This window comes from Ascaphus truei, chromosome 8 (assembly GCF_040206685.1).
Source record: "Ascaphus truei isolate aAscTru1 chromosome 8, aAscTru1.hap1, whole genome shotgun sequence".
Taxonomy (NCBI): Eukaryota; Metazoa; Chordata; class Amphibia; order Anura; family Ascaphidae; genus Ascaphus; species Ascaphus truei.
The window spans coordinates 70260821-70277024 of NC_134490.1; the positions used below are offsets into that span (position 1 = coordinate 70260821).

The window sequence follows — 16204 nt, forward strand, 5'->3', positions numbered from 1 at the left end:
ATGGTCATGCATAGTGTTATTCATACAGTATGGTCATGCATAGTGTTATTCATACAGTATGGTCATGCATAGTGTTATTCATACAGCATGGTCATGCATAGTGTTATTCATACAGTATGGTCATGCATAGTGTTATTCATACAGCATGGTCATGCATAGTGTTATTCATACAGTATGGTCATGCATAGTGTTATTCATACAGCATGGTCATGCATAGTGTTATTCATACAGTATGGTCATGCATAGTGTTATTCATACAGATTAGTCATGGATAGTGTTATTCATACAGTATGGTCATGCATAGTGTTATTCATACAGCATGGTCATGCATAGTGTTATTCATACAGTATGGTCATGCATAGTGTTATTCATACAGCATGGTCATGCATAGTGTTATTCATACAGTATGGTCATGCATAGTGTTATTCATACAGCATGGTCATGCATAGTGTTATTCATACAGTATGGTCATGCATAGTGTTATTCATACAGTATGGTCATGCATAGTGTTATTCATACAGTATGGTCATGCATAGTGTTATTCATACAGTATGGTCATGCATAGTGTTATTCATACAGTATGGTCATGCATAGTGCTATTTATATGGTCATGCATAGTGTTATTCATACAGTATGGTCATGCATAGTGTTATTCATACAGCATGGTCATGCATAGTGCTATTTATATGGTCATGCATAGTGTTATTCATACAGTATGGTCATGCATAGTGTTATTCATACAGTATGGTCATGCATAGTGTTATTCATACAGTATGGTCATGCATAGTGTTATTCATACAGTATGGTCATGCATAGTGTTATTCATACAGTATGGTCATGCATAGTGTTATTCATACAGTATGGTCATGCATAGGGTTATTCCTATGGTTGTGTTACTTTGAGGCAATTCATGCGGTTTGTCTTATTTTTTTCATCTTTATTTTAATTATTAATACAGGATTGAAGCAGGGGGTCATCGGAGCTGAACCCCATTAATTTCAGCTCCAGAGACCCCCTGTTTCTGGAGCTACTTACCCCCATAGAAGGTGCCAGTAGCCACTCCAGGGTTCATGTTATGGTGGATTTCAAAGCTCCCGAGCCCTGCCGGCCAATATGAAGCTGTGACGTCATCCGATGTGGCTTCCTATTGGCCAACGTGACACGAGAGCTTTAAACTGCAGGAGATACCAGCACCCGATGAAGGACCCCGAGCGGTTCGAAAGCTTGTAACGTTTCAACTACTTGTTAGTCCAACAAAAGGTATCATACCCCTACTCGCTCTCCCTCCTCTATTACTACATGAAAGAAAGGACCAACACGGCTCCCCATCCCTCTTTGCTTTAATAGACCATGATCCTTATCCATGTAAACTGCTATTGTGTAGTTCATGTTTAAAGTAGCAGCCCCCTTGAGCTGAAAGCCCTATTTGCAGCTCCGGGAACTCCCTGGTCCCCACGATACCTACCGTTTTAGAGGACTGTGTTTTTTCTCCCATTAGGACACTGGCAACTAAAAATGTAACCATCTTAGAAAGTGGACGTCTACAGAGCTAAAAATGTCACGGTTCAACTTTGGAGGAGCGCACCAGAAAATGAAGGGAGTCGTCGCCTTACCGTTCCCATGTATAGTGCTATTTGTAACACTGATCAAGTAGGGGCCCTTTCCCTGTAGAGGCTTGGAATACATTTCTCTGCTGCAGACCCTTTCAATACCAAATGAATGAAAGATTGCTGAGGTGTCACAGCTTAAAGCAGCTGTGATCCACGAGGCATAGAGTTCATGTTTAAGTTAATCCCTATGTTGTTTTGTACAGTGCTCATAGTCATTTTAAATCTAGATTTTTCAGATACATTGAACAGTAGCCAATTGGCAACGTTTGCCATCGTGGTCCTTAGTGAATGAATTAGCAAAGCTACACATGCACATACAGTAGCTACACATGACTCATGAGTTAGATCACTAAAACATGTAGGTCAATAGGCCTCATCCTGTGACACTTTTATAATACATTCATACTAAATTGAAGGTTTGCTCTTAGATGAGCGATCTGAAGAGTTTTGTGGCACCTTTCTGAGTTGATAGTTGTATTGTTGCCGTGAGATAATGTCATGAAATGAAGGTGTGTGGTTGCCCTCGTTATTGTACTGCCAGCCTGTGTACGACAAAAGTGCGCTCAACGGTAACCGTGATTATATTAAACCAATATGGGTGAAGAGTAGCAATGGGAGTAATCAAAAATGGGGAAAAAGGAGCACTAATTATGTGAAAAGTGACAGAACTTAGGTGGGTATAAAAATATCAAGCATGACACCAAGCTCCAAGCATGACACCAAGCTCCAAGCATGACACCAAGCTCCAAGCATGATACCAAGCATGATACCAAGCTCCAAGCATGACACCAAGCTCCAAGCATGACACCAAGCTCCAAGCATGACACCAAGCTCCAAGCATGATACCAAGCATGATACCAAGCTCCAAGCATGACACCAAGCTCCAAGCATGATACCAAGCTCCAAGCATGACACCAAGCTCCAAGCATGACACCAAGCTCCAAGCATGACACCAAGCTCCAAGCATGATACCAAGCATGATACCAAGCTCCAAGCATGACACCAAGCTCCAAGCATGATACCAAGCTCCAAGCATGATACCAAGCATGATACCAAGCTCCAAGCATGACACCAAGCTCCAAGCATGACACCAAGCTCCAAGCATGACACCAAGCTCCAAGCATGATACCAAGCATGATACCAAGCTCCAAGCATGACACCAAGCTCCAAGCATGATACCAAGCTCCAAGCATGACACCAAGCTCCAAGCATGACACCAAGCTCCAAGCATGACACCAAGCTCCAAGCATGACACCAAGCTCCAAGCATGACACCAAGCTCCAAGCATGACTCCAAGCTCCAAGCATGACTCCAAGCATGATACCAAGCTCCAAGCATGACACCAAGCTCCAAGCATGACACCAAGCTCCATGCATGACACCAAGCTCCAAGCATGACACCAAGCTCCAAGCATGACACCAAGCTCCAAGCATGACACCAAGCTCCAAGCATGATACCAAGCATGATACCAAGCTCCAAGCATGACAGCAAGCTCCAAGCATGATACCAAGCTCCAAGCATGACACCAAGCTCCAAGCATGACTCCAAGCTCCAAGCATGACTCCAAGCATGACACCAAGCTCCAAGCATGACTCCAAGCATGATACCAAGCTCCAAGCATGACACCAAGCTCCAAGCATGACACCAAGCTCCAAGCATGACAGCAAGCTCCAAGCATGACACCAAGCTCCAAGCATAACACCAAGCTCCAAGCATGACACCATGCTCCAAGCATGACACCAAGCTCCAAGCATGACACCAAGCTCCAAGCATGACACCAAGCTCCAAGCATGACTCCAAGCATGACACCAAGCTCCAAGCATGACACCAAGCTCCAAGCATGACACCAAGCTCCAAGCATGACACCAAGCTCCAAGTATGACACCAAGCTCCAAGCATAACTCCAAGCTCCAAGCATGATACCAAGCATGATACCAAGCTCCAAGCATGATACCAAGCTCCAAGCATGATACCAAGCTCCAAGCATGACACCAAGCTCCAAGCATGACTCCAAGCTCCAAGCATGATACCAAACTCCAAGCATGATACCAAGCTCCAAGCATGACACCAAGCATGACACCAAGCATGACACCAAGCTCCAAGCATGACACCAAGCTCCAAGCATGACACCAAGCTCCAAGCATGACACCAAGCATGACACCAAGCTCCAAGCATGATACCAAGCTCCAAGCATGACACCAAGCTCCAAGCATGACACCAAGCATGATACCAAGCTCCAAGCATGACACCAAGCATGATACCAAGCATGATACCAAGCTCCAAGCATGACATTGTGCGGCTAGTTGAAATATGGCTCAAAGCATTAGGAGAAGATGATGGATAAAACAAAACCACCGCAAAATTGACATGCAAAATTATTTTAGTAAAACATATGTACTAGGATGAAAGATGCACAAAACGAAAACATAACAATTTGAACAATAATGGAGATCGATGATACATTGTTACCAGAGCCCCCATGATCATGAAAGGGTTAATGCTGGTCTCGAGTGGAATCCCGCCAGGCGGTGAGTGAGGAGACTTGAGTGTCCAGGTTTAAACACACATGGGATCCGGCAGGGAAGGCACCCGCCCCCGGTTGTGATGTTGAAAATCGTCCCGTGTGAGGAGAGGGGAAGAAGCCGGCTCCGCTGGACACGAAACATACTCTCCTGGTTTCTGTAATAAGCGCCCACAGCACGGCAAGGAAAGCCAAATCCGGTAGGGAATGCGCCCGCTCCCGGCACCAAGGGTAAATGCCCCACGCCTCGGGCGACTAGGTGTAGCTGGACATAAAATTGCCTCCATCAATGCAGCAAAGGCAGCACAGGTGCTTGGTAGTGACGTCACCGTTACTGTCAGCCTGCGTCTTTGTAAAGTATATGGTTTAACTTTTCATGGAGAATACTATTTGTCATTTGAGGTCACAAAGGCGTGTTTCTAAATAACTGTTCTTTAGCGTCATTTATTTCCCTTTGATATTTCTGTGTCATTGACATTTGTAACCACTATCAAGAGCCAGGAGCGATGCCATTCATCTTCACATTGGTTGTGTGACCAAAGCAAACCACACACATAATGGCATTCTTGCAAGCCTGGTACAGTAACTGGTCACACACAGAAGTACCATAGGGATGCTTAAGGCTTTACAGAGTATTCCTTTTAGACGTGTGCATATAATGTGCACATACAAACAGTAGTATAAATGTGCAGTGACTTTACAATCTTAGTTTTGCAAAGAACTTCCAAAAACCCAAATCACTGAGATTTGGGTTTCAAGACAAAAACCTGACATTTTAATGGAAAAAATGCTGACTTTTATCAGTGAGATTCCAGACTGCTGGTAATATACTTAGTGTGAAGGAGTTTATACTGGGTCTTAAACTGTGGTCAGTCATTTAAGAGGCCAAACTCTGTTTCCTATATGGAGAAGTTGGACTATGACAGAGATCCCCTTACAGGCTTTCATTCCTCTGTGTCCTGGGATCAATAGCCCTGGACAGCTTAATGATAATATGGGGTGGGAACACCAGAACAGTAAATCATACAGATCAAAAATAAGGACAAGTTAAAGGTATAATTAGAATTAGTGTCTCATGCTATTCTTAAAAAATACAGTATTTCACAGAGGCCTAGAGTCATCAGTCTTCGTTAGGCCAATGATGCTGTAATATAGGCAAAACAAAGTGCGGTATTTTTATGATGCAAGTTATCATTGTACCACTAAAAAGGACGCTTTTACTACCGTGGCTGATAAAAATATTGGGACCAGCACCAAAATGACTAAATACTGTAGCACAAATTGAATCCTTTTGATGCCAGTCATCACATCCTGATATTTAGCTGAACCTGGGCCAAAAATAATGCATTCTTTTTATCCCCTAATCCAGGCTGACGTTAGCCCTGTCTTGCCAACATATATAATGGAGAATATATTGGCCATTATATACGTATATATGTAAATCCTTATTTATATAGCACCATCCATGTACATAGCACACATTATAAATAATAATATAACACATAATGGGAATAAGTGCCTGAGACATAAAAGTAACATTTGGAAAAGGGGGTCCCTGCCCCACAGAGCTTACAATCTAAGTGGAAAGTTGGAAGAACGTACAGAGACAGTAGGAGGGTGTTCTGGTAAGTGCGTCTGCAAGGGGTCAAGGTCGATGTATGAGATGTAAAATATCAGCCATGGAGCTACCCATATGTTCTTCGTTAAAGAAGTGTGTTTTAAGATGGGTCTTAAAAGGTGGAGAGAGAGGCAAGATAAGGTAAATCAACATGGAATAGGTAATACAATATTAACTACAACACGTTTAACTACATATTAACCCCTTAGTAGCCTAAGTGGTCAGCTAGTCATGGGTTTCCATGAGTAGCTGACCACTATGGGCTATAAAAGGGGTTAATACACAAAAACATTACACTAGCTACTCCCCTTGGCTAGCTTAGTGGCTAGTAATGCCTTCCCATGCAATGCCTTACTAACCGATGAGGCAAACAAGGGGTTAACCCCTACCACCATTTATATTACAAAAGTCTATGGTAGAAATATGACAGTACCCTCCCCCATGATTGTGATGTGTTAATTAAGACGTTACCCATAGAAGTGGATACACACTCGACCTTGTTTTCCAGACCGGTTTAGAAATTCAACAATAGACCAAGCTGCCTGGTCAGACCACCACTCAATGTTGTTCTCAATCACAGTCCTCCTCCCCCCTCCTAAATAGGCCCTCTCCCATTGAGGTGATCAGGTACCATTTAGGGGTGTGACCCTCCAGGCCCTGATGGCAAACCTGAATTTCTCCGACATATTGAGTGCCTGCGTGGATCCCAGTTCTCTTGTCCATTACTACAATAGAGATTTGGGGGCCGCAATGGATACTATCGCTCCTGTTCGCATACGGCCCGTCACCTTACACTCCCACACCCCATTGTTTGACCGTTCTATTAAGGAATTAAAAAAGAAGGGTCTCAGGCTTGAACGGTGCTGGTGGAAGTCTTGCGTGGTTCAGGACAAGCGGAAACTGATTGACCACATCACAAAATTACCAGTCCACAATTACTAGTGAGAAGTCAGAGTTCCTGACACGTGAGATCATGGCAGCGGACAATAGACCAGCTCAACTTTTCCGCACCGTGGAGAGTCTCTGCAAACCAGCATATCTACAGACTGGTGAAGCCTTTTCACAGTCCTGTTGTGATGATTTTTCTCTCTTCTTCTCTGATAAAGTAACCTCCATCCGGGCTGGAGACCCGACTGTGCTATTTAATAAGTGTCAAGGTTCCAGGCATCAAAATGCAGGTTCTCTGGTTTTATGGTCTAGCTTTGACCATCTGGATGTAGAAGACTTTCTGTAAACAATCCAGGGGTTACATCCCACTACCTGTGATTTGGACACAGTCTCAACAAGCCTTCTTAGGCGGTGTTAATGTAATTGGCTCAGTGTTTGACAAAATAGTCCTGTGCTCTTTACAGACGGGGATCTTTCCCAAACCGCTCAAGGAAGCAGTCATCAGAACTCTTCTAAAAAAGCTTTCATTACATTACAGGCCTGTATCAAGCCTAACTTTCCTAGGCAAGGTTATTGAGAAAATGGTGCCAACCGAACTGTAAAACTGTCTATCAACCCATGACATTTATGACCCATTCCAGTCAGGATTCAGTACTATGTCGTCTTCTTAAACAGCCCTGGTATGTGTCCTAAATGATCTCCTAATGGCGAGGGATCTTAGTACTCCTTGACCTCTCTGCAGCATTTGATACTGTGGACCATGGGATCTTAATGGAGCGCCTGAACGATTTCTGTGGATGGGGTTTGGCAGTTCTCAGTTGGTTCAGATCCTCTCATTGGCAGGTCACATAGAGTATCTCAGGAGTGTGCTCCTCTGCACCAATGCCCCTGTCATGTGGAGTGCCACAGGGTTATATTCTATCACATGTTGTTCACAGTGTACATTGTGCCACTAGGAGACATAATCAGACAGCATGGCCTGGGTTATCCCTGCTATGCAGATGACTGAACTCTACTTGTCCTTTGCACCAGGCACTAAGGACCCATTATTAGTCTTCAGTAGATATTTATCTGAGCTCATAGAGTGGATGAGTGCCTGTTGATTGAGGTTGAAGACTGCAGTTAGGTCAACACACTGGCCTTAAGCTTGGGGGCTCCCAGCTGCTAAACTCTGTCCATGTGCGGAATCTTGGTGTTGTCCTTGACTGTGATTTGATCTTACACATCAGTGCAATTCATCCTTTCACCTAAAGAACTGCAATCCAATGCACTCTACCTGAGTCTTGCAAAAAAAAGCTGTGCCGCCTGCAGCTGGTTGTTAACTAACCAGACCCGTTCTTGCCACATGACACCTGTTCTCTATCCTCTGCACTGGCTGTCTGTAAAATGGCAAATTTATTTAACGATTTAGCTTGTTGACATTCAAAGCACTACATGTACCAGAGTCATAGGCATAGCTATAGCCCGGGCAAAGCCGGGGACCTGCGCTCTTGGGGGCCTGCTCTGTTGGTAACCTTTGGAATAGAGTTAAAAGGCTCTTTATATACAGTTGAGAACTGTCACTTTACCTCAATCTCTGGGACATAACATCCAAGTCGCCCCAAGGACGGCAGCCGAGGTGCACCCAAAGGGTGTCAGTCGTTTGCTGCCGCCCCCTGTTACAGCTGCTCTGGTATTGGTCTTGGGTAGAATATTTCTGATGTATATTGAAGCATGTCCATCTGCACACATTGCCCTGGTCTCAGTACTACCTCCGCACTATCCCACTTCTTCCCCAACGCAAACTCCTTCAACTAACACGCAGCTATCGGAAACACACCAACCTTCTTATCCCCCCGCACCTCATGTCTCCACTTACCCTTCCTAAGGCTGAGTCCCCAGTCTTCACTGTGACACGCGCGCCCGGCGGGGGGGGGGGGCGTCGCGTGCACAGCGCTACACCGCGATCTGCGGTCTGGGGGGAGAGGGAAGGTTTACGACGGGAGGGGGCGTGGCTGTGGGTTTGCGGGGGCGTGGCCATGACGTCCCGCGGCTGGTTCGCCCTTATTGGCTGAACCGCCGGCGGGGGCATGGCCACGCCCCAGTCGCAGATGTCGAGGTCAAATTCCCCTGCCTCCTGAAAACCTGTCGCGCACCGCTGGGGAAAGGTGCGCGACAAGGTAGGGACTGGGACCGGCCGGACTGGGGGGGCGGGGCTTGATAGCACAGCGCACGCCGAGCCGTGCGCTGTGGCGGTGACTAGGACCGCAGCCTAATAGATTGTAAGCTCCTTGGGACAGGGCCCTCCTTACTACTGTATGTTAATGTTTGTTATTTTATTGTTTACGTCCTCCAACCCTATTTACAGCGCTACGGAATATGCTGGCATTTTATAATTAAATGATAACAGTAATAATACAGTGAATTAACATTGCTGAATCTCTGGTGCTTATCTAGTATTCTTTTGTCAGATATCTGTGATGAAAGTGGTTCACTACTAACTTACGAACTTTCACATGTAATGTACCATAAGAAAAACATAGGCAATTAACATGTAGTAATCTATTTTTCACATTTAAAAAGCAAACACCCCCTGTGTATTCCTTTGAAATGCCCCTTTATTTGCAGTTATTTTTGTCTCTTTTTTTGATGGGGCTCTTTTTTAAATCAAATGATTTTTGCAATAGTTGTGTTACTGTCATAAGTGCACAAGTGTGTAACACCATCGGTGGACATCAGAACCATTGTACCCTTATCTCTGCCACCATCACCGAGCATGGAACAGGCTGTAGGCATGTTGCTTCTCTGCATGTTATGAGTGGTCCATGTGAGAGCGTGCAGAGAATTTACAGTATGTCCCAGGGCAGGATAATGACATTAAGCACATGGGGTCTGATTAAGTTAAAATAGAGGGATAGATGATGTCCTGCTGCTTTACGTGCAGTACTGTGGGTAAGATTATTGTTTCTCTTCCAATTGTTGTCTGACTGATCTTAAGGGGAGGCTCTAACTTTCTTCTGTTCTATGAGAAACAAAGCAGCACAAACAGCGGAGTGACCTTCCCAGCGTCTGAATTCAACTTCTTGTAAGATTCTAGAAAAGATAGAAGGCCACCCAGAGTCTGGACGCTGAAACTATTACATTAGGAGCTGAAATCCTGAACACCTGGTGTGTGCTGCTTTACAGAGCTTTTAACTATTACAAAAAGGGGTTACCAGCCTACCAGGGGCCAAACAAAGATCAGCATTGCAGATAAAACGAACGGTGTGTCAGATCGCATGCAGTAACATAATAATCCTAATAATAAGAGAGATAATAATAATGCCTAATGGGATACACCAGGGGTGGCTAACCCCGGCTTCAGCACAGGTGGCTCAACCCGTGGCTCAGTCAACGACCGAGCCACTGATTAAGCCACCTGTGCTGAAGCTGGGGTATCCTGAAAACCTGACCTATTGGTGGCCCTTCAGGACTGGAGTTAGCTGCCCCTGGGATGCACACGAAACAACGAACATAGCGATGCGAATGATTATTTTCATTTCCTTGTGGTGGATAAGCAATGGCTGTGTATGGGTTTTTAAAATCTGAATTCTGGGGTTTGATACACCATAAAGTAACCATATAGTAACATTACACACTGACTCCCAAGCAGACACTGCCCATTCTCTGCCCATCAGCCTACTTGACGATGTCCCAGTGGTTACCTCCGTTGTGGCGAAGGACTTCCAGTCATCAAACCCATGCATTTAATCCGGTTCTAGAATCTGACAAACCCATGCATTTTTATCATCTATAGAAGCTATTAGAATCATAGTGCTTTTAATTATTTTGACGTCAGAAGACCTACAATTCATAAACTCTCACAATCCATCGATGCCCAACTGGAAGCAAATGGGGTAGTGAATAAAGGAAGTCATGCTTTCCCTTGCCGGACATGAGGCAGACTGTGGGTGTAGCACGTCATTGTCATCACACCTTGGCCACTATGCACGTCACTGTTACATGCACCACTGGCTGCTAAGGGGTTAAATGAAGAACGAAGGCTTCATGCCGTTCCTGCATAATATCCCATATAAGTGTCTCGGAGCAAAGTCCTCTTCAGTTTTACCATAAAAACCGTGTAAACATCATAAAAAGCTCAGTAAACACAATCATAGATATAGCATCTGTCAGGGAGAGTAATGAGGAACAGCGTTATCTCGGTACACAGATTAAATTATGGGGAACTATGGACATGGATTTCCTCTTTCTGACAGATTAGTTACAGTCGGCTCACAAAGTTCCAAACGTCACTGATATGGGCTGCGGTTTACGTTGAAATCACTTAACCCTGTGCCGGCCAAAGAGGCTCGAAACACGTGCATCCCCCTTCAGTATGGTGTGGGGCCATCTTCCATTTGCTTGGGAAGATGTAAGTGCCATTCATTTGCAATATTACTGGTGCAGTTTATCTCTCGGTGCGACAATGTTTAGTTTATAAAAACGTTTTTGATGTGTCGTGTGGCACACTGCTATTTTTTTCCACTAAGCAAAAAAATGACGCTGGCGTTAGAGGCGGAGTTTGGGAGTTGTTGGTTGGTGGCACTGTCCTGGAACAGGACTGCTTATTTTTCTGTTTTCCTTTGCAGCTCTGACTGCCAGCCTTCTCTATTTGGTTTTATGCTTTACCTGCATCTGTAACTCCCAGTGCTTGTGGAAATTGCTACATTTTAGATACATTCCCCTCTCCAGACTGCCAGAAGTTGGTTGCCCTGACAACCTCTCAAGTCCTCCTAGCTAAGTGGATTTTCCCATACTCCCCTGTCTGTGTTCACAGTTAGCACGGTCCAGTCGCATTTCCTGTGTGACAAAGATTACACACTTCCTTTTCATCCATGCAGGCTGAGTGAGTACTTCTATTCTCACCTACTCCCTTGCAATAGCAATTAGTTTTGACCTTCCCTCTACTACGAAGCACCTTCACTTAGAGAAGCACTCTCTACCTACACTACAACATTTAAAAGCACCTTTTATTTCTGTGACTCCCCCAATAAAGTTAAGAAAAGACAAAAGGACTTGTGCTTTCAAAAAGGGATGAGTTCAGCTATCTGGCTTCATTTATATCCTGCATATAACCCTGGGGCCTCAGAATAGGCACACATACACAAAGGATATGTAAAAGAAAAAATGTAAGTATGCGTCAGGGTCCGCCAGGTTTTTCTTGGCATAAAAGATAAATGCAATGAAATGCAAATAATTCTTAATGCATTGATATATATGAGAAACTGTACACTGGCGACACACTTTATTCGAGCTCGGCTAGTCCCACGAATTCGGGTATACCCGGGTGTATTGAGGTTTGTGACTGTTTTCTGCCCGAGTGCATTGAGGTATTTTCCAGGCAGGGATTGAAGCATTTGATTCCCGCTGGCTGCTATATATATATATATATATATATATATATATATATATATATATACATACATACACTGCATTACAATTCATGAATTTATGCCATCTGGTAGACACGCGAAGCATTGCAGCCTATTAAATCCTAATCATTATCATTTAACAGATCAGCCGCCCGTCAGCCAGGCATGAACCCAGGCTGGGAAGGCAAACGCAACGGGGCTTGTCAGAGGTGAGGAGCGGCGCATTCCCGGTATCTGCCAGGTACATACTGGGTATTTGCTCGAATAAAGTGTGTCGGTGCAGTACATAATACCGCGCTCCCCCTATAGAAGTTTGCTGCAGGTAAAAAGATAGGCCTTACATATAGAAAACAAAAGGGCTTTAACACTTTTTTCACCAGTCCATGGGACAATTGGTACATGTACAGTATATACAGTATAGTGTAGGTACCTGCATTAACGGGTTGCCTTGACGTGGCATGCAGGCTTACAAATGCTTTGGCCAAAGGGTTTAACCAAATACCCTTTTTCATGAGATCACTATTTTATTTTAGCCTAATTGGTAGGAGCGCAGGAATCGTTCTTTTTGTTTTTCTATATGTAAGGTCTATCTTTTTACCTGCAGCAACTTCATTAGGGAGGAGCGCGGTATTATGTACAGTTTCTCACTAATATTAGGCAATCCTTTTCCTTGCTGCATACTCCCATAGGGCATTTTAAATTTAGTATCTCTGAAACTTCATAGGGGTAGGTTTATTGGCTCATCTGCTTTACATAGCAGGTACTGAGCCCCTATCAATCTTCCAATTAGTGCAGGAATAATACACCCCAGTGTCAGTCTGGACATCACCCTCCATTGAATGGTGGGTGAATGTGTAAGGCTGATAGAGAGATGTATACTGTATGTGTAAGTTGTATTATAGTCACACCAGGGAAAGTGTGCACCCTGTTTACCTTTATAGCAAAGGTAAGTATGATACTGGCTTTATCCAGATTTTAATTGCACTACTCACATAAGCTCATGCTTTATTTAACCCCTTCAGGGCTTTAACACTTTTTTCACCAGTCAATGGGACAATTATTACGTGTATATACAGTATAGTGTAGGTACCTGCATTAATGGGTTGCCTTGACGTGGCATGCAGGCTTACAAATGCTTTGGCCAAAGGGTTTAACCAAATGCCCCTTTTCACGAGAATATTATTTTATCTTAGCCTAATTGGTAGGAGCGCAGGAATCGTTCTTTTTATTGATATATATGAATATGACGCGCATGCACAAACATTAAGAAACCGTACAAACATGAATAATGATGCCAACATGTGCTGCTAGTGGTCGCAGGGTTTTTTTGACGTGATGCAGTCTTTCAATTTGTTTTTAAAAAACTATTCTTTAAAATGCGTTAAGCTCTGCATCCAATGCATATCCATATGTCGCTGAGGCAAATTGCTCAATTTTTATAAATATTCCCCTTTGCTTCAGCATCCCGCGTTTCTTTGAGTGATTTGGGTAACGGGTTACAGGGGTTAGAGTGATAGGTGTTACAGGGGTTAGAGTGATAGGCATTACAGGGGTTAGAGTGATGTAGATAGGGGTTACAGGGTTAGTTATGTGGGTTTGGGTTACAGGGGTTAGAGTAATGGTGGTAGGAGATATAGGGTTTTAGAGTGATGGGGTGGGGGTTTACAGGGTTAGAGTGATGCGGGTAGGAGTAACAGGGTTAGTGATGTGGGTTTTGGTTAGAGGGATGTGGGTGAGAGTTACATGGGGTTAGAGTGATGTGGGTGATGTTACAGGGGTTAGGGTGATGTGGGTGGCGGGTAAAGTGATTAGAGGGATGGGGTAGAGGTTACACAGGAGGTAGAGTGATGTACAGTAAGTAGGGGTTACAGTTGTTTGGTTAGAGTGATGTCAGTAGGGGTTACAGTTGTTTGGTTAGAGTGATGTGAGTAGGGGTTACAGTTGTTTGGTTAAAGTGATGTGAGTAGGGGTTACAGTTGTTTGGTTAAAGTGATGTGAGTAGGGGTTACAGTTGTTTGGTTAGAGTGATGTGAGTAGGGGTTACAGTTGTTTGGTTAGAGTGATGTGAGTAGGGGTTACAGTTGTTTGGTTAGAGTGATGTGAGTAGGGGTTACAGTTGTTTGGTTAGAGTGATGTGAGTAGGGGTTACAGTTGTTTGGTTAGAGTGATGTGAGTAGGGGTTACAGTTGTTTGGTTAGAGTGATGTGAGTAGGGGTTACAGTTTGGTTAGAGTGATGCGAGTAGGGGTTACAGTTGTTTGGTTAGAGTGATGTGAGTAGGGGTTACAGTTGTTTGGTTAGAGTGATGTGAGTAGGGGTTACAGTTGTTTGGTTAGAGTGATGTGAGTAGGGGTTACAGTTGTTTGGTTAGAGGGATGTGGGTGAGAGTTACATGGGGTTAGAGTGATGTGGGTGACGTTACAGGGGTTAGGGTGATGTGGGTGGCGGGTAAAGTGATTAGAGGGATGGGGTAGAGGTTACACAGGAGGTAGAGTGATGTAAGTAGGGGTTACAGTTGTTTGGTTAGAGTGATGTCAGTAGGGGTTACAGTTGTTTGGTTAGAGTGATGTGAGTAGGGGTTACAGTTGTTTGGTTAAAGTGATGTGAGTAGGGGTTACAGTTGTTTGGTTAAAGTGATGTGAGTAGGGGTTACAGTTGTTTGGTTAGAGTGATGTGAGTAGGGGTTACAGTTGTTTGGTTAGAGTGATGTGAGTAGGGGTTACAGTTGTTTGGTTAGAGTGATGTGAGTAGGGGTTACAGTTGTTTGGTTAGAGTGATGTGAGTAGGGGTTACAGTTGTTTGGTTAGAGTGATGTGAGTAGGGGTTACAGTTGTTTGGTTAGAGTGATGTGAGTAGGGGTTACAGTTTGGTTAGAGTGATGCGAGTAGGGGTTACAGTTGTTTGGTTAGAGTGATGTGAGTAGGGGTTACAGTTGTTTGGTTAGAGTGATGTGAGTAGGGGTTACAGTTGTTTGGTTAGAGTGATGTGAGTAGGGGTTACAGTTGTTTGGTTAGAGGGATGTAAGTAGGGGTTACAGTTGTTTGGTTAGAGGGATGTGAGTAGGGGTTACAGTTGTTTGGTTAGAGGGATGTGAGTAGGGGTTACAGTTGTTTGGTTAGAGGGATGTGAGAAGGGGTTACAGTTGTTTGGTTAGAGGGATGTGAGTAGGGGTTACAGTTGTTTGGTTAGAGGGATGTGAGTAGGGGTTACAGTTGTTTGGTTAGTGATGTGAGTAGGGGTTACAGTTGTTTGGTTAGAGTGATGTGAGAAGGGGTTACAGTTGTTTGGTTAGAGTGATGTGAGAAGGGGTTACAGTTGTTTGGTTAGAGTGATGTGAGAAGGGGTTACAGTTGTTTGGTTAGAGTGATGTGAGTAGGGGTTACAGTTGTTTGGTTAGAGAGATGTGAGAAGGGGTTACAGTTGTTTGGTTAGAGTGATAATAGTGAAGGTTACAGGGTTAGGGTTTATTTAAAAAATATTCCGTTCTACCACGGTCTTTTTCTTTTCACTTCTCCATATGTGAACATTTCTGGAAGTTTGTTTAGTTATAAATGTCTGTGCTCAAAAATCTGCATCAAATATAGAAACATTGCTTAAAAGTTTATTTTCTCTCACACAGATACCAGCAGATAATGGTAGTATATTCTGGGGGTTTGTGTTCGAATTCTCCATATGAATCATGATGAAAGCATTTAATTATTTAGAAGACATTGCTATTCCTTGACAAGCAAAGACCGGTCACTGCAGCGTGTCCCTGTTATAAGATGAAGATGTCCATCAGGATACGTCATAAAGGGAAAAAATATTAACCAGGTCTTTTTGCGCTGTGCTGCTGTCCCAACCGTTTATCTTTCGAGATTTACTACCAAAGAAGTGGTTATTTTAAAGTATTATGTACATAATTATATCGTTATATTTCTGGGTACGATGGAGCACCAAGATCCTGGTACGGTCGCCAATTAATGTTTTTATTCAATATCCACTTCTGCTCTCACACCACTCCCCACTATTTGTTAAACGGAGGTCATAAATACACATACGAATATCAAATATATATATATATATATATATATATATATATATATATATATATATACACACTGAATATCTACTGTATCTATATATATATATATATATACACTGAATATCTACTGTATCTATATATATTTTTATGTGTT

General features: G+C 43.6%; 1 protein-coding gene across 2 annotated transcripts in view; it reads left to right on the forward strand.

Moving 5' to 3' along the window:
- Positions 1–16204, forward strand: part of NEURL1 (neuralized E3 ubiquitin protein ligase 1) — a 278678-nt gene that overhangs the window by 113324 nt on the left and 149150 nt on the right. The gene's annotated exons all lie outside the window — the stretch shown is intronic.